Source organism: Mesoplodon mirus (genome assembly GCF_964341445.2).
Source record: "Mesoplodon mirus genome assembly, chromosome: 14".
NCBI classification, from domain to species: Eukaryota; Metazoa; Chordata; class Mammalia; order Artiodactyla; family Ziphiidae; genus Mesoplodon; species Mesoplodon mirus.
The window spans coordinates 13,517,248-13,536,798 of record NC_138990.1 but is presented as its reverse complement, the minus strand read 5'-3'; the positions used below and the strand labels follow the sequence as shown (position 1 = coordinate 13,536,798).

General features: G+C 46.3%; 1 long non-coding RNA gene across 1 annotated transcript in view; it reads right to left on the bottom strand.

Annotated features, from left to right (window-relative positions):
- LOC309816065 overlaps positions 1 to 15,683 on the bottom strand; it is an 81,096-nt gene extending 65,413 nt beyond the window's left edge. The window contains exons 1-2 of the long non-coding RNA XR_014295958.1: positions 15,524 to 15,683; positions 13,405 to 13,517 (exon numbers count right to left, since the gene is read on the bottom strand). This is a non-coding gene — a long non-coding RNA (uncharacterized lncRNA). The remainder of the gene's footprint in view (positions 1 to 13,404; positions 13,518 to 15,523) is intronic.
- Positions 15,684 to 19,551: the final 3,868 nt, after the last annotated feature.

Below are 19,551 nucleotides of genomic sequence, written 5' to 3'. Positions count from 1 at the left end.
AGAGATTCAAAGTTGCAGAACAGAGAATACCATTTGTCTTGTTGGAGGTTTGCAGGAACATGGTGACCTGACCTACATGGACAGCTGCAAGAACAAAGGATTCCGACACCAAGAAGTCTGCAACAACCCATCACCCCCCCCTCACCTGGCCTTTAAAAGTGTTTTGCTGAGGGGCTTCCCTGGTGGTGCAGTGGTTGAGAATCTGCCTGCCAATGCAGGGGACACGGGTTCGTGCCCCGATCCAGGAAGATCCCACATGCCGCGGAGCAGCTAGCCCCGTGAGCCACAACTACTGAGCCTGCGTATCTGGAGCCTGTGCTCCGCAACAGGAGAGGCCGCGATAGTGAGAGGCCCATGCACCGCAATGAGGAGTGGCCCCCCCTTGCCGTAACTAGTGAAAGCCCTCACACAGAAACGAAGACGCAACACAGCCATAAATAAATAAATAAATAAATAAATTTTTTTTAAAAAAGTGCTTTGCTGAAACCCTTCCGTTCTGGGTTTTTTGGGCACGAGCCACCCATCTCCTTGCATGGCCCTGCAATAAACCCTTCTCTGCTCCAAACTCTGACATTTTGGTTTGTTTGGTCTCACTGTGCATCGAGCACACGAACTCACATTCGGTAGCAAGGTGAATCCACACTTCAATTACTACATATCCAACCAAAAGCTACACAGATCAAATAGTTAAATGTAAAAAAATGAAACCATACAAGTACTAAAAGAAAATAAGAATACTTTTTTCACTTCAGAGGGAAGAATACCTTTATTAGCATAAATACAAAACCAAAAAGCAAAATAATTTGATGAAAATAACTACATAAAAATCAAGTTTTCTCTGTATGGCCAAACCTACCACAAACTCAAAGGTCAAACTGAGAAAAACTATTTTAATTAATATCACAGACAGCACAAATATCCCTAATATATAAAGCCTCCTCTAAATCAATAAAAGACCAACAGTCAAGTAGAAAAAAGGGCAAAGGATGTGAACTGACAAGATACAGGAATGGGAATACAAATGGTCCTGAAGCATTGGAAGAAACACTCAACATCATTCAAGGAAAGAAAATGCAATTTACATTTACACCAAGATACCATTTTTCATCTTTCAGATGGTCTAACTTTAAGCACATGCCGTATTCAAAAAGGTGTTTGGAAACAGGCACTTCTATTCATTCTAGTTGTTTGTAGAATAGGACGGTTTTGATGGAGAGCAATTTTGCAACATCAAAACTGCAAATGCACTTATCCCTTTACCTGGGAACTCTGCTTCTGAGAATTCATCTACAGAAATTCTTACACGTGTGAGCTGCGCACACATATATGGATATTTAGGCAACATCGCTCGTATTTGCCAAAGACGGGATACAACCCAAACGTCTAACATTCTGTAACGAGTTAAATAAGCAGTAGTACAGTATGCTGTCCTTTATGCAACAAAATAAAGTTGTAGTTTGTGCAAAGAATAGCCCCGACAGGATCCTTAGGAATCTGACACTGATGGTTGCCTCTGGGGGTCCAGGGAGTCAGGCTGAGAGGGAGACTGTTCTCCACACGCTGGTTTGAATCTCTGACACTTTGGACCATGGGCAAGGGTTATCGATTAAAAATACTTTTTAAAATTTAAAAAGTAAGATACCTGTGTTCTTTTTTCTCCCCAGGGGCAGCCAGAGACAGCAGGTAAGTAGCTGGGTGCCCAGGTGGACGCCATACCCCTGAATCCTGGCCGGGTCACCACTGCCTGGCCAGATATCCTAGGCGTCAAGACCACAGGATGGAAGGTCTGGGGCCGGACCTCAGCTGTGTGCCGCGTGGAGGCATGTTCCACGCTCACTTGTGGCCGTCACCTCACGTCTGGGGGCCTGCTGGAACCCACTCCTCTGCTCGGAAGTTTTCATCTAATTGTGAATTAATTAGTACACATTAGCGGTGAATCCTATAGCCTCTCAAAATGCTTTTGGAGGCAGGCAGAGGAGAACATGTTTTAAATCTGAAATAATTAAAATGGCACAGTTACTTGTGCCCCCTAGGTACCGGGGAAGGGGAGGGGTTCATGGATGCTGAGCCAGTTCATGACCAGGGCACTGTTCACAGCTCCAGGTCCCCTCATTTGACCTCTCCCCGGGGCAGGTTTCAAACAAAACCCCTGAATCCGCTCTTTTCACTGCACCTCAGTTAGAAACAAACTCTCACCGACCCTGGACCCTGAGCGGGGGTGAGCCCATCGCAGGGTCCCACGGCTTCTTCAAGGACAGGGCTGCACTGTGGCTCTGGGCTCTGTCGCAGTGTCACTACACTCCGGTTCCTGGCTCAGAGTCTGTCTTCTGAATCCCAGCAGCTGTGGGTGATGGCCTGCTGCTAAATCCCTAGTGGGCCCAGCTTGGCACTCGGCTCCTTGGCGAGCTCCCAGCAATCACGCTGTGAAGGACGGGCGTCCTTGTGGCCCTCGAGGGCCTGGCCAACTGCCTGTGGATGTGTGCAGATGTTGAAGGCTGTCTAGACCCCTCTGGAAGGTTTGCATCTACTCAGGGCTTCCCTCAAGGCCCACTCGAGGCTGGCTGTCAGAGGAGTCCAGCAGAGAACCTGGGTTACTCTTACAAATGACCAGATGGAGACTGTTGTTTGTTTGTTTGTTTATCTATTTTTAGCAGGGGAAGATTTGTTTTGGTTATATCTTTTTAAAATTAAATTGAAGTACAGTTGATTTACAATGTTGTGTTATTTTCTGCTATACAGCACAGCAATTCACGTATACATGTATATAATGCATACATATATGTTCTTTTCCAGATTCTTTTCCTTTATAGGTTATTACAAAATATTGAGTATAGTTCCCTATGCTATACAGTAGGTCCTTGTTGGGTATCAATTTTATATACCGTAGTGTGTATCTGTTAATCCCAGCCTCCTAATTTATCCCTTCCCCCGCCTTTCCCCTTTGGTAACCATAGATTTGTTTCCTATGTCTGTGGGTCTATTTCTGTTTTGTAAATAAGTTCATTTGTATCTTTTTTTTTTTTTTTTAGATTCCACACATAAGCGATATCATATATTTGTCTTTCTGACTGTTTTTCGATGAGGTAAGGAAATGCTGAGTAAGAGGCCTGGAGCAGCCCCTCTGTGGATGAGCCTACGTGGGTGTGTGTGTGCACGTGCGGCGCGCACCTGTGCACAAGTGCACGTGCATGAATGCTTGCACGTGGGCTCAGTGTGCATGTGTGATCGTGCACGTGTGTGCACTGTGTCCACGTGGGCACCAGTCAGGTGCAGACATCCCCCGGCAGCTGCACAGGTCTGCTCCGTGGTCTGACTAGCGTCTCCTTCCCGTTCATCAGAGGTTTTACACACGGAAAGGTTAGAGAAATTGGCCACCTGCCGTGCGAGATCAAAACATCTGGGTGCCTGGCGTGGCCAACAGGGCTGTTTCCGCGGGCAGAGGCGCTGCCTGGCGAGACATCAGCTGACCTGTCAGTGGACAGGGAAACAGAGTTGTTTCCTGTGCCTTTGATGTTGGGGCCCTGAGGGGTCAGCCTGGGCATTTGTTCTGTGCCCACTTTTCTGGCTCAGGAGGAAAGTAGGCCCACACTGCTGGGCAGGAAGCGCAGCTGCCAGCATTTCTGGTTAAGGACATGACGAGGGAGGAAGAAAAGAAGGAGAGAGGGCGTGGGGGAGGGGAAGAGGAGGGTCTACCAACTTGGACTGGAGGGGAGGGGACCCCGATGAGGTTTGGAGAGGGCAAGCAGGGAGCTTGGCACAAACCCACACCTGCATTTCTCTCTGGAAATCACTCGCATGCAGGCTGGCGGGAAGCAGCACAGGTCCCGCTACCCGGGCCTCCTCCGTGTCTGGCTGGCTGGGTCTCAGATCCACAGCAGTCATTTCTGGTCAGCTCTGGGCTCTAGACTATGGCCTCAAGGAGACGGTCAAGGTGGCCGAAAGGATCTCCTCACCACCATCGTATCCTGGCTTGTTTGGGGCGACCGGAGAGCCCTTGCAGCTAACCTGCTGGGGACCTCCGGGAAATGACGCTCCTGCCCTGGGCCTCACCTTCTTATAAAAGGCATGTTGAACTCTAATTGCAAAGTGGACTCTTAAAGTATTTATCTGAGGGGAATGGAGGGTTTGGAAGTGGAAGCCAGGGGTAGTTTGTTCAATGCGGAAATGCACGGTGTGCACGTACACGGGGGACTTTTCCTGAAAGCACAAAATATTGCCACAGTGCTATTAGGAGGTCCTGGATCCCCAGATACACACGTGGGTGGAGGAACATCTGTAGCAGCAGAAGGGGGTCGACGGTCCACGACCGCATGTCTGTATGAAGGCCAGCGTGTGTGTGTGTGTGTGTGTGTGTTGGGGTGAAGGGGACTCCAAGGACCCCTGAGTAGTGTATGGAAAGTAAAAGTACCCAACACTCAGCTCAAGCAATTGTTTTTCTCCTGGAGGCTAAAATTCACGGGCAGGTAGCCAACAGGCACATTAGGATAAGAGATGTAATCTGTTTCAAATACGTTTGCAAAATACATCTCGATGCAGTGAGCGCGCAGCGAGTCCTAACCCGTGTGACGCTGCCTTGGCCCGGTGGCCACCCCGGGCGCACCGGAGCTCACAGGCCAGCGTTTGCAAAGCCCAGCCCGCACTTCTCCCTCGTCCACTTCCCTCCGGGGTGGATAAACACATTCCCAAAGACCACAGCTGGGGTGTCTGGGAGCCAACAGAAGCTGCTGCTCCCTGCCTCGCTGGAGCCGTCGCTGCTACCGTAGCAAAGACTCGAAATCTCCAGGTTGGAAGACACCCCAGAGGTCACTCACCCCTCTGATGCAGGAAGCCCAGGTCCCTGCAGATATCCTCCTGCAAGGGCCTGGGTTCTGCTCCTGGGTAAAGCGCTGCCCCTGCCTGCACCGCACTGCTGTCCTTCCCCACATCTAAAGTTTCCAGGTCTGCAGTGCCACCATTCTTCAGGCAATAGCAAACCAGCACTTATTGGGCACTTACTGTGAGCCTGGCACCGTCTAAGCACTTTATCTGCATTGCCTCATTGGACCCACCCAGCAACGTTTGAGAGAGATACCGTTATTACCCCATTTTACAGATGTGGAAGTGGAAGCTGGAGGGCTTAAAGGATTTGCCCCAAATCCTGCCATCCGCGGAATGAGTGTGGAGTCTGGGCTTGAACCCAGGTTTTTTCAACTCTGAATCCCAGCTCCTTGTCACCAAACTCCCTGTTCTCCCGACTCCACATGGACATGCACACAAGGCTTCTCTCAGACCTACGCAGGTCCACCCCACCTCACTCCTCTCCTGGAAACATCCTCTAGCTTTTTTCCAGATCCCTCCCACCGACCTCTACAATTTCATATCCCCAAAGGGCAGGGGTTCCCTTTGCTCAGAACTGAGTAAACAATAAAACGCAGTGGCTCAAAGCACCCCAGTGAGGGTCGGACAGACCCGACTTAGCATTCTGCTTTAGCCTCAGCAAATGCCTGTCTCCTGTTTCGCATGGGTAAGAATAGAGACCTACCCACAGGGTGGGTGTGAGAGTTAAACATGATAAAACAGAAAGAGCTCCCAGCCGGTGTTTGCACAGGAGCGGCAGCTCTGCTAAGGGGGTGTGTAGTGACAGATGTGATAAGGGAAGGAGGACATGTGGGTGGATGTCGGCCACCAAGTTTCACTCCGTCCCCAACTTCTGACTTTAAGAATCTCCCACCAGCAGGAGAGGGTTTGCTCAAGGACACACACACTAGGAACCCTCAGACCTCAGCCTGGCCGTGGCTTTCTCACTCCACGTTAGCATTTCCTGGGGAAACACCTGCAGGAGTGGGAAGGGGGTGGGCACAGGGGCTGGGGAGACTGAAGGCTCCCCTTCAGGAAGCCAAGGAGAAGGTGGGCTCACCCACACTCGGGCAGTGGGCACAGACCTCTAATCTGGCTGCTGTGGAGTTCCCTGTGCCATCTTGGCCAGCTGCCTCCTCTCGAGGCCTTGGGTCTTCCCACCCTTTAGGGATGATGGGGAAGTCAATTCTGAAGTTCATGAATTCCCAGGCACGAAGGTGCTGTACAAACATAGACTTTTAAACAAAGGTCCTCATGTCTTCAAACCTCACCTTCTCTAAGAATCCTCCCTGCCCTCCTCCGAGGTCCTCCCTTGACCTCTGGAGCTAAAATGACATCCTACCTACCCCTGGGCCCCCTGTCAGGCTCCACCCATGGACCTGGCTTTATTCTTCCTTCATAGTACACATTGCTAACTGATCTTATATGTCTATTTCATGTTTGGTTTATTGTGCCTCCCCATGACCCCCACTAGAATGCCAGCTGCACCAGGCAGAGACCTGAGTCTATCCTCTTCCCTGCTAATCCCATGGCCTAGAATGACTCCTGGCACCGCAAACAAGCTCAGTAAATACTGGTTAAATGAACAAATGAACGAATGAAGGAATGATTCTTTATATCATTTCAGAAAACTACAAAACTCAGTATGTCAGAGCTGTAAGTGACATTTTCAAATAGGACCCTGTGTTCTGATGGTTTATTCAGACCATTAAAAAATATGCTCAGATTAATGGGCTTCCCTGGTGGCGCAGTGGTTGAGAGTCCGCCTGTCGATGCAGGGGACACGGGTTCGTGCCCCGGTCTCGGAATATCCCACATGCCGCAGAGCAGCTGGGCCCGTGAGCCATGGCCGCTGAGCCTTCGCGCCTGGAGCCTGTGCTCCGCAACGGGAGAGGCCACAACAGTGAGAGGCCCGCATACCGCAAAAAAAAAAAGTGCTCAGATTAAAAGGGCCTGGAAACAGCTCAGGTATCCCTCGATAGGAGGACGGATCAGCAAGCCGTGGTGTATTCGTGTGATGGAATACAACTCAGCAGTAAAAAGAATGAAGGACAAAACATGGATAAATCTCAAAACATTAGGTTGAACGAAGAAAGCCAAACACAAAAGAGTGTCTGATGCATGTTTCCATTCACATGACTTCTAGAACAAACAAAACAATCTAGGATGCTAAAAAGCAAAACAATGTTTGCCTCTGGGGCGCGGCTGGGGATAGGGATTGACTGGGAAGGAGGATGAGGGAATTTCTCAGGTGATGGACCAGACCCTATATCTCGATAGAGGGTGGGTTTTACTCATCAAGTGGTCCACTTAAGATGTGTGCATTTTAATGTATGTACAACTTTTATCTTAAAAAAGAAAGATATAAACAAATACTGCACTGTAATTAATAACACGCATGCTGAGGTATTTAAGGGTGAATATTTGCAACTTACTTCGAAATGCATCCTAAAAGTGAGATGAGGACTTTCACTTCCAGGAAGTTGGAACAGGCATACTTATGCATTCCTCCTGCCACCCACCACTAAAAACCCTGGACATTATATACAATACAAACATAAGAAGATTCTGGAAGGTGGAGAGAAGACAGACTGATACGGACCTTGGGACGGGTAGAACAGAGTGGTGAGCTCTCTGGTTTCTTTTTGCCTTGTGTATCCCAGGCGAGGTACTGAAGAAGCCGGGAACCCAGAAATTCCAAAAGAGAGCAAACAAAGAGGAAGCTCCCACAAAAGCCTGCTCTCTCTAGCCAAATGGCCCGGAAAGGGCCAGCCCAGCAAGAAAGAAAAGTTTTAGGCAATAACTGTTCCACTCTAGCCAAACACCACAGAAAATACTGCAGCCCTACTTTCATCAGCAAAGGCCAAGGGGAGCCCTGACGTCCACCCTCATCACCAGGCTGAAACATGCCCCTACCACCCTGCCCCACCCTGCCTGCCTCCCACCCCAGGGTGGGGTCTGAGAAGGCTGAGCAGGGAGCTGAAACTTTCATCCCCACTCAGTGGTCACTACTTCCTTCCCAGTGTCAGCGGAGACCACGCGGGGAGGCTGGACTTTCATCCCCACACAGCAGTAACAAGGAGCAAGGGTGGTATCTAGGAGACCTAGTGGGGAGTCAGGACCCTCTTAACCTCGCAGGGGTAGCAAGGCCACGTGAGGAATAGCATCGAGGCACTCTGACACCACCACATGGGGGAGCTATCAGTGGAAGCCTAGCACTTGTACCCACACCCAGCAGTAAGAAGGAGACCCCTTCCTTGGGTGTCAAAGGAGGCCAAGTGAGGGACCTGGACTTCCACCCCACATGGCAGTAATGAGAGAGCTCACTGCCACTCCCCCCGCCGCCCACCTTCACCCACAGTGTCAGAGGAAGCCAGTGAAAACAGATCGAAATAAGATACAGAGTCTCAAAACATAATACCCCAAATGTCAAGCTTTCAGTAGAAAATTGCTCATCATACCAAGAACCAGGACGACCTCAAACTGAATGAAGAAAGCCAATGAATAAATGCCAACACCAAGATGACAGAGATGTTAGAATTATCTGACAAACATTTTAAAGCAACCACCATTAAAATGCTTCAAAGAGCAATGACAAATACTCTTGAAACAAATTAAAAAATAGGAAGAGAGATAAAATATAAAGAGCTAAATGGAATATTTATCACAGAAAAATACAGTAATAACAACAGCAACTACCAAAACACCCACCTGAATGGAGGCACTCAACAGCAAAATAGAGGAACACAGTGACCTGGAAGATAGGACAGCATTAACTATCCAATCTGAACAACAGAGAGAAGAAAACAGGCTGGGGGATAAAAAAAAAAAAAAAGAAGAAGTAGGAACAGAGCCTCAGGGACCTGTCTGGCTATAGCAAAAGATCTAACTTCTGTGCTATCCAAGTTCTGGTAAGAAAGGAAAAGAGGGCAAAACTGGAAAAGTACTCAATTAAATAAGGGCTTAAAACGTCCCAAGTTTTGCAAAAAACAAAAGCACAATCAAAAACACACAGATTTAAGAAGCTGAGCAAACTTCAAACAGAATAAACCCAAAGAAATCCATATCAAGGTACATCATAGTCAAACTTCAGAAAAACAAAGAGAAAAATTTATATATTGAAAACACAGAGAAATGACACTACCTATGGGGAAAAAAATTTGAATGACAGCACATTTTCATTAGAAACCATGGAGGCCAGAGTACTCTCATGTGCTGAAAGAAAAGAACTGCCAACACAGAACTGTATATTCAGTTGAAAGGTCCTTTCCAATGAAGGATCCTTCAGGAACGAAAGGGAAATTAAGACATTGTCACAAAAAGAAAAACTAAGAATATTTACCACTAGCAGATATATCAATACCACAGAAGAATGGCTAAAAGAAGTTTCCTAAACAGAAAAGAAACAATAAAAGAAACACTTCTGGAATGTCAGTAAGGAAGAAACAACATAATAAGCAAACATATTGGTAATACTGGTAAATACAATGGACTTTCCTTTTCCTCTTAATTTTTCTAAATTATGTTGACAGTTGAGGCAAAAACTGTAACACTGCTAATGTGATTCAAAATGTATATAGAAGAAATATTTAAGACAATTATAAACAGGGAGGGGAAAGGGACGTAAAAAGAGATAAATGTTCTATAGTTGACTCAAACCTGCTAAATGATGACGCTAGTAAACTACGGTCTCAACAGATGCAAAAAAATCATTTGATATAATCCAACAGATATTCCTGGTAAAAACCCTTGGCAAACTAAGACTAGATGGGAACCTTCTCTATCTGATAAGGGGCATCTACTAAAAACTAATAGCTAACATCATTATTAATGGTGAAAGACTGAATATTCTCCTCCTAAGATCAGAAACTCTCACAGAGTCTATTCCACATTGTACTGAAGATTCAATCCAGAGCAATATGGCAAGAAACAGAAATAAAAGCGAGCTAGATTGGAACTAGAGAAGTAAAGCCGTCCTCATTTGCAGATGACATGAGGATCTATGTAGAAAATCCTATAGAAACAAAAAGTTACTGGAATGTAAAAAGTGACTTTAGTAAAGATATGTGGTACAAGATTAATGTACAAAAAGTCAACTGTATTTCTGTATACTTTCAATGAACAATTGGAAATTGAATATTTAAAAATATCACTTACAATAGTATCAAAAAGTATAAAATATTTAGGGTAAATCTGACAGAAGATGGACAATATCTATACACTGAAAATTACAAAACATTGCTGAGAGAAATTAAAGAGAACCTAAATAAATAGAGAGATACTGAGTTCATGGGTTAGAAGACTCAATATTTTTAAAAAGATTTTTTTAACTGAATGAGTCTTTAAATTCTATAGTGCTTTACAGTTTTCAAAAGTTTCACACACATGATTTCATATAATCCCATAATAACCCTTTTTCCCCCTACCCCTATATTACTCCCCCCCACTTCCCTCTCCCCACTAGTAACCACTAGCTTGTTCTCTGTATCTGTGAGAAGACTCAATATTTTTAAGGTGTAAATTCTCACCAAATTGATCTGTAGATTCAATGTAATTCTGATCAAAATCTCAGCAGATTTTCTGTAGAAATGGACAAGCTGATTCTGAAACTCATATGGAAATGCAGAGGACTTAGAATAATCAAAACAACTTTGCAAAAGAAAAGCAAAGTTGAAGAACTTACATCGCTTGATTTCAAGACTTATTATAAAGTTACAATAATCAGGACAGTGGAGTAAAGATAAGCACAAACACCAATGGAACTTCAGAATCAAGAGTCTAAAATTAGACTCATTTATGGACAACTGATTTTTAACAAAGGTGCAAAGCAATGCAGTGGAGAAATGATAATTTTTTCAACAAATGTTGAGGGCACACTGGGATATCCAAAGGCCAAAAAAGTGAACTTTGATCTATACCTCATACCATTTACAAAAATTAACTCAAAATGGATCATCATAGATTGAAATATCTATAGCTTCTAGAAGAAAATTTTCATGACCCTGGGTTAGGCAAAGATTTCTTAGATACAAAGCCAAAAGCATAATCCATAAGAGAAAAAAATGATAAATTGGACTTCTTTAAAATTAAAAACAAAAAGTCATTGTTAAGAAAATGAAAAGACAAGTTATAGTCTGGAAGAAAACATTTGCAAATCATGTCTAATAAGGGGCTTATATTCATAATATATAAAGAACTGCTAAGACTCAATAATAAGAAAACAACCCAATTTTTAAAAAATGGGCAAAAGTCTTTTCTTTTTTTTTAATAAACTGGGTAATGTTCTTCCTTAATGCAAATATGAATGCAACTTCTTTTTCCTAAGAACATGGATTAGAAGTCCCATGGGAGTCAAGGTCAGGCTCACTATGGCGTTGTTTCAACCACACTTCTACTATATTAATCACCACTATCAGAGAAACCCAGATTAAGATCTTTTAAATAACAGCTTGTATTTACTGAAAATTCTCTCTCTCTCTCTCTCTCTCTCTCTAAATATATATATATATATACATATATATGTGTGTGTATATATGCAAAATATTTAAACAGACATATCACCAAAGAACATATATGAATGACAAACAAGTATACGAAAAGATGCTCGTTATTATTAGTCAGAGAGATGCAAATTAAAATCACAAAGAGTTCTCACTACGCATGTATTAGAATGATTATGACAGAAAGTCTGACTGTAATAAGCTCTAGTGAGGACAGGGAGCAACTGGAATTCTCACATTTGGCTATAACGGGTTTTTAGAAATGATGGGGAGATCCCTAACCAAATCTTTTCAAACCCCACTCAAGGAATCCATTCAAGGAACTGTCTTAACTTCTTCCCTGCCCCATTGCCTCTTCACAGGGCCACGGTAAAGCCAGCTTTCCAGGGTCACACAAGGTCACCCCCAGCAGCAGTGAGCTTCTCACATCAAGCAATCTGGAGTAGATCTAGTTTAAAAACAATCTTTCTGGTATTTTCTTGGAGGCCCCAGACTGCCCTCTTTAGGTTTGCTTGTCCTTGGATTGAGGTGACTTCAAAGGCGGCACAGTGCCCAGTACAACGGAAGAGAGGAAGGCAGAATGCACCCCGACTCTGCAATCTGTTCCTAACAGTTTTTTGAGGGTTGAACACAACTCTCGGTGTGTGTCAGCGCTTGAGCTGCGCGTTTCTGTCTGACTGTGTCTCTGCCTAGGTGGTAGGACGGGCCCCGGGCTGAGGCCAGGAAGGACCTGCTCTAAGCCGATAAAGCCAACGCCCTTATGTCAGGAACCCTGTGGTTTTTCTGTCTTTGGAAGCAGCAGGAAGTACTTTTCCCCCAAAACACAGCCCTGTATATTGCTCGCGGGAACAATTCGCACACATCGGGCTGGGAGACCCTGAACACCCAGGGCTGTGTGCTTCATTTCAGGCGAACTGGACACAGTTTTCTCCCTTACACTTTGGAACTTCGAGTTCCGTGCCTGCCCCTCGCCTTCCGGGGATGCGCGGGGGAAGGCAGCCTCCAGGCTGGGCTGGAGAGGGGCAGGCTGAAGCCCCACCGACCTGCCGGGAGCGCGTCCGTCCGTGCCAGACCGCACAGAGGTGCCGGCGCAGCCTAACCTTGACCTTGGCCGCGGTGAGGCTGGGCGTCCGCCGGCGCGCGCCGGAGCCCCAGACCCGGACAAAGTCTGGCTGCTAGTTAAGTTTTGCTGTCTTTTACTTTTCCTAAAATAATTCCGGGGAGTTTCCATCACTCTGAAATGACCTGCGAAAACTCTCCGGAGCTAGAAATCAATCAACTCAAAAAAGCATGCAGATTTTTTTTTTCCTTTCTTTTTGAACCCGTGGTTGGTGCGTAACGGGAGCTGTCAATCTAGAAGCCCCCTGGGCCTCAAGTGAATCTGCAGAGCTGGGTATTTTTAGAGAGCGCGCTTTCTGAGATTCCAGCTGGTGGACCCCGAGCCGGCTCCTGTCGCCCTCAGAGAGCACGTGGATTTGCAGAATATGATGCAACCCAGCGTGGGCTCAACCGATGCAACGTGCACCGAGCTGTAGCCTGAGAAGCTCCTGGACACACAGAAGGCCAGCTCGCATCCCTCGTCATTTTCACTTTTTTTTTTTTTTTTAACTCTCCACAGGTTCAGATGCCGTTTGGCTGGGGAAAGGGATTTATCAAAGATTTATAAATGGAGCAATCTACTAGTAAAAATAACAATCATCACATCATCTCACAGGGTGGCAGGATATTTTGTTTTTCTTTGGCAATGATCCGTAACTGAGTCATTGATTCAAATATACCCTACGAAGTACACATTTTTCTACGGAATGTCTCCCTAAGTAAAATTTGCTGGCTTGCTTCTGGATTAGGAGCCTGGTGAAGCTGACCCTGGCTGCAGGGAATTGCTTCCCATCCACGCAGGCACTCTCTGTATCCCTCCCTCTGGCAGGGATCTGGGCTGCTTTGGGCTTTGTCGTCTGTTCTTTCCCCTGAGCCCAGCACAGGGCTTAGAACAACGGAGGCCCTTGTCCACATCCACTGGGGACCCAAGCTCTTCAGCTGTAAAGTGGGACAATAATGCTTGCCTTACCAGCTTGAGAATGTCCTTGTAGGGATCCAGCTTGTAAAGAAGAGAGATGCTGGAGGCTGCACACCTCAGCCTTCAGCCGTGTCCTATCCCCTCCAGCTCCTCACTTCGCCCATCTGTGAAATAAAGGAAAGAAAATAACTGTATCAGTAATGTTAGGGTCATCATTACAAAATCTTAACATTTGTTCATTCTGGAACGTGGGTACTTAGGTGTTTGTTATATTATTCTCTGCCTTTTTCTGTATTTTTCAGTCTCCTGCCCCAATAAAAGAAGAGGAAGGAAAAATGTTTAAAGACTTGTAGAAAATCTGGTTTCCTGCAGTTGGACATTCTCTGGTCTTGGGTACAGGGAAATGCTCAGTAAACCGGACTCCTGGAGGAATGAGCAGCATTACTATCACTCATCTCGTTTCTGCCTCTTCCTTTGTTCCAGGAATTTACTGAGACCCAGCAGTAGGTTTCACCCCTACTCCCACCCCCAGCTGTGTAAGGCAGCTGTTTGCTCACCAGGCTCTTTGACTTGGGATAGAAGTTTTCTAGTTGAAGGCAGGTGAGTCCAGAATGATGTCATTTATAACCTTCTGATTCAATTTCTTCCAAACCTACCCACCCCCTGCCGCCAACCACCCCGACCTGTCCTCAGCAGAAGCACACGTGTATGAAAAGAAACTTCTATCTGTAGTCAGTAAAAATGTGCTTTGTATAACACAATCCCAAACTTTCTTGGGCTTCACGAACACACATGGCTCAAGAAAACTCGTATGGACATTTCCACTCCCCTAACTTAAAAACAGCCCAACTAAATTAAGTAACAACAACAACACAGAGTTGTTTCCCACAAAGTTTGCTGTGCTCTCACCACCAGTTTTCAGCCTGAAACAATTTCATGCTTGAGTTATTAACTTATGAAAATAGGCACAAAAGGGGAAAAATGCGAACAGATCTTCAACTATATTATTAGTCATTGCTACAGCTGACTGCATTCCGGCACAAAGGCATGTTATTCTGCCTGAGTATCTCAGCTTTGAACAAAATGTAGCTCGCTAATGGGTTATGCCTCGTATACCTTTTTGTAATCATTACATTGCCGTTCTCTGTAATTTATCCCGGTTTCCATTAGGCGTGTGTGCGTTAGGCGGGCGTGCACTCGAGCACACCCACACACACACATGCACACACACACATCTTTTAAGTCCCCTTTCATTTGTGGCCGAAAAGAAAGGTCATAGAGCTGCCAATCATTTTAGGGAAACACCAATGTATTGATAAAGATAATACTTGGAAACCAGAGTGATGGGTGAATGTGTGTGTAGATCCTGAAAATATTGGTGGTTGGGGGGTAGCAACATGCGTAAAGGAAGGGAATCTAGAAGCAGTCTGGAGAAGATGGAGGCAGAGTGGGAGAGTCTGATCAAGCTCACTTCGGGGGTCTCTATTCAGGAGGGGCAGCTCTGGAGTGCAAGTCCTCCGGGGTGGGGTGGGGGGAGGGGAACGGCATCTTTCTCACTTGCTAAGTGCGCTCAAGTCTCCTGTGTGAGCAGTGAGACTCCAGGCAAGAGCCCCATTTGGGGATGTTTCTGGCTGGGGTTCAGAGGTGTTGCCCCAAACCAGTTTGAGTCAAGTGAATAATGAAGCCAAGTTTTGAGCCTATTGATTTTCGCTCCTGTAAAGTCCAGAACTGGACTTAGAAATCAAGGCTTTTGAGTATTCACTTCTGGAAACGACAGCAAATAGAGCCGGTAAGAAAATCATCTGGGGAAAGAAATACAGAAGGGATATGAAAAGCCTGGAGAAGACCAAGATGTCCACAGACAAGTATGAATCCCTAGAAGCACCTCCTAAACAGATCAGAGGCTGGGATCCGGAAGCAGCACCCCCCCCACCAAGAGCAGGCCCCCCCCCCCCCAATTCTCAGCCAGCAAGAGAAGCCCCTGGCATCTTCCCCATGAGTAGGATAATGGGATTCTCCACCAGACACTTAGCCGGCCAGGAGAGGTAGCACTTGGGAACCAAATGGGCTCTTTTAAGTTCTTTGAAGTGTTAACGAATGCTTTGATTTTGTGCTTTCCTCCTCGTTAAGACAAATGTGGCACCCCTTTGCCCCGGGAATCTGATCTCACCTCCCAAGCCAGCTGCTCATCCTTCTATTCAGATGAGTCCAAGCCCTGCTGGGGGTCTCCTTCTGTCAGGTAGCAGAGATGCCTATCTTGCCGAAGATCTCTCTGCCAGGGCTCTGCCAGGGCCTCCAAGCCTCGTGCTGCTCTCAGAGCCCAGGACATACCACCACCAGGTCCCAGCTCACATAAAAACACAGAGGTGCTTGTGTTAACGCTCAGCTCACAATGGCCTGTTAGGTACCAAGCAAACTCAGGCATGTTAAATTTGTCGGATGCTGTGCCCCGTGGAGGGGACCAGGCTGGACAGGACTCGGAGGACAGAGCCCCACCCCCACCCCCAAAGATCTGGAATCTTTAGAGATTATGAAGCCCAACTGTGCCCTCACCCCTCTTTTACCCATGACACACTGGGTTCGACTGGGGCAGAACTGGAACTGGAAGCAGCTGGCATTGAACCCCTGAGGCTCATCTGCCATCATCTTCCCCCACCGAAGCTCTCCCTCTCCCTCCTAATGCAGGACAAATTCAGTGGGATGAAAGCCTGCAGACAGAAGGAACTGGGGGTCCTGTGGTTTATTCAGAGGCCACTGAAAGCAGCCAGGCAGCCTCTCACAGCCAGCGCCAGCTGGGGAAACAGGCCGGGAGGGCAGAACTCTGTGCCCCAGAGGCGCGGGCTGAGCCCATGGGGACAGTCCTCGAGATGGCTACAGCCTGTGATGGGGACCTGGGAGGCCAGATGAGCTCTGTCAGGTGGGCAATGGGAGGGTGGGAGAGGAGACTTCTGGAGAACAAAAATTCAAAGCTGGGGAAACAACCCGCCTTATCTCATTCCATCTTAGTTATAATCTCCGCAGCCCACAGGATAAAGTCCTGCTAAGTGCGCATTATCTCATGGAATCCTCTCACCCATCCGTGGATCAGTATCACGATTTGACCCTCTCTCCTCCTATTTTCATTTTTACCATCTTAATCATTTTAAGTGTACAGTTCAGTAGTAAGTACATAAATACTGTTATGCAACAGATCTCCAGAACTTTTTCATCTTGCAAAACTGAAACTCTCTACCTATTAAATAGTAACTCCCCACTGCCCCCTCCCCCAGCCCCTGGCAGCCCCCCTTCTACTTTCTGTTTCTGTGAATTTGCCTACTCTATATACCTCAGGTAAGTGGAATCATACAGGATTTGTCTTTTGGCGACTGGCTTAGCTCAATTGGCGTAATGTCCTTGAGGTTCATCTCTGGTGCAGTGTGTGTCCAATTCCCTTTTAAAGGCTGAATCATATTCCATTGTATGGAGGGAGCGCGTTTGATTATCCGTTCATCTGTTGATGGACACATGGGTTGCTTCTGCCTTTTGGCTACTGCAGCTACTGCTGCTAAAAACATGAGTGCGAAAAAGTCTCTTTGCAATCTTGCTTTCAAAGCTTTTGGCTATACACCCGGAAGAGGAATGGCTGGATCATAGATGGTCGTTCTATTTTTAAGTTTTTGAGGAACCTCCATTTCCCACCAGCAGTGTATGAGGGTTTCAATTTCTCCACATTCTTGCCAATACTTGTTATTTTCTGTTTTTTTTTTAATTTTAATACTAACCCTCTTCATGGGTGTGAGGTGATATCTCCTTATAGTTTTGACTTGCATTTCCCTAATTCTCAGTGAGGCTGACCATCTTTTCATGGCTTCTTGGCCATTTGTCTCCTTTGGAGAAATAGCTTTTCAAGTCCTTTGCCCAGTTAGAAATCAGATGATTTGGTTTTGGTTGTTGCTAAGTTGTAGGAGTTCTTTTATATCCCCCCTCACCATTTTTTTTTCTGCTTAAAAAAACTAAAGGGTCAAAGAGGTGAATAACTTATTTACTCCGGCCTTTGGACAGGGGCTGCTTGATTCCCCAGCAGCCGGGAAAGCACCCTTACATGGGTGGCAGCCAGAGAGAGCTAAGGGCCCATCCTCCCGGCCACATGGGCTCAAACATCGTCCATTATAGGCACACCCTGTGCTCACAGCCTCGTGAGCCACATTGCTGTTGGAAAACCAACAGCCAATGCTGGTTGCAGGGACTCAGAAGCGTGTAATATCCATCTTAATAACGGTCCCACTTTCTTATTCTTACCCCCTCAAGGAAGGGCAGAGAGAAAACGCTGCTTGTGGAAAAATACATTTAAATGGATCAGTGCTGGGCGACCATCTGCACATCTGTTCTTAACAGGTTTCAGCTGAAACTATTGAAAATATACACAGCTCTGTTTATGTGGAACCAGTTAAATATGATAAGATTTCAACTTGGAGGGTAACTGTGGATTTGGTGGTGGGAAAACAAAAAGCCTCCCCATACTTGGTCTCCACACACACTCCTGATATTTTACCGTAGATGTTGTCGAGGGAATCGGATTTACCGTGAATTAAAAAGATCTAAATTACTGGAGATTAGTTACAAACAAACTCAAGATGGTCCCAGCAGCCTTTCTTTCTACAGCACGTAATTCTTGCCTCACCTCCCATGTGGGCCGAGGGAGTCCTTTGTCATCAGAGAGGAGACCGCAGCTGGGAAATCACTTGTTTCTGAATAATTCTGTCTTCGCTCCTCCAACAAGCCATTCAGGAGGATGACGGCATGCAGGCTGCTGACACACAGAGTACCCAGCTGACTTCCCTCCAGAAAAACACACCGGTGGCCCCTGAGGATGTGCAGGCCAAGGGGAGGGAGCTTTTATGGACCACCCTATGAGGGCCCATTGTCATCCCATTATAGAGATGGGAAAACTGAGGCTCTAGGATGATTTGCCCACGACTACCCCAGTAGGAGGCAGTGAGGTGCCCCAAAGGAAGAAAGATTGTTCTTCCTATCTAAATGTCCCATGAGGCGAGGCCACAACTCAGAGACCCACGGGGCTCAGTAGCTAAGGAGTGAGGGACCGTGGGCAGCTAATAAGCAGCTTCAGCAGATTGATACTGGGGCATCAGACATTGTGAGCCCAAATCCTCTGTTTTTGTAAAGAGAGCCAGAAGCCACTAGATTTTTACATGTTGGTTCAGGTATTGAAAACAAACCAAAAAACCAGGCCCTACTGTGGTTTGTGACCCCCATGGTGGGCCTTTGGGGCCTTTGGCAGAGGCTGCTTTGGCTTCGCTCATTCTCCAGGTGAGACTTGGGGTCTATCAGGATTCTTGTCTCCGGTGCAGGAGGTCTTGGTCACAGGCAACGGGCGCCCCAGCTCAGCGCCCTGGTCCCTGTCTGTCTTCTAAAGCCTCTTCCTGCAGCTTTGCAGGGCTCCCCACCTCAACTCCAGCACATTGAATGTGCATTCATCTATAAACATTCATCTAATAATTTATCTCTAAAAAGGGACATCAGTCTATGAAATGCACCACAGGAAATCCAAGAATCGTAGTCATGTGGCCTCAGAAACAATCAGCCCAAATTGACATCTGACAACATCCCTGCCACACACACACACACACCCAGGGCCTGGGCTATGATTGGTAAGTTTTTCATTCCTGATGGACCCCATGATGGGAAAATGCACCTTTTCTGTGCATTTTTTTAAAAATAAGCAGCCCAGTGGAAAACAGTTGTGAACGACAGCTTCATTACATGTGGATTTCTAGAACAAAGAGAATATTGCTCACACTCTATGACCTGTTCGATGACACTGAATTTTAATTAAAATATGCTCACGTGTTAAAAATTGATGATAAGGAAGGTGTGACACTAGGGCTAAAAAAAAAAAATTCAGAGAGGCAAATTATGGTTGACAGGCTGCTTCAATGATCTAGTCAATGTTACTTCACATTTGTCTTCTCTCTCTGTCTCTTTTTTTTCTTTTTTTTTTTTCATTTGAAATTTTCAGTTTTGAGCTAGAAGGCACATACTTCAAGCTGTGTAGACCTCAGAGGGGGAGGCTGGTGAAATCAGTGGAGGGTATGAGGAAGGGAACCTTATTTGCCCTCTGGGGGCCTCAAATATCCTGTGCAAAGGATCAGCTGTTGTCTTAAAGTGTCCCCTCCAAGTGGCTACTGTCCCAGGCCACCT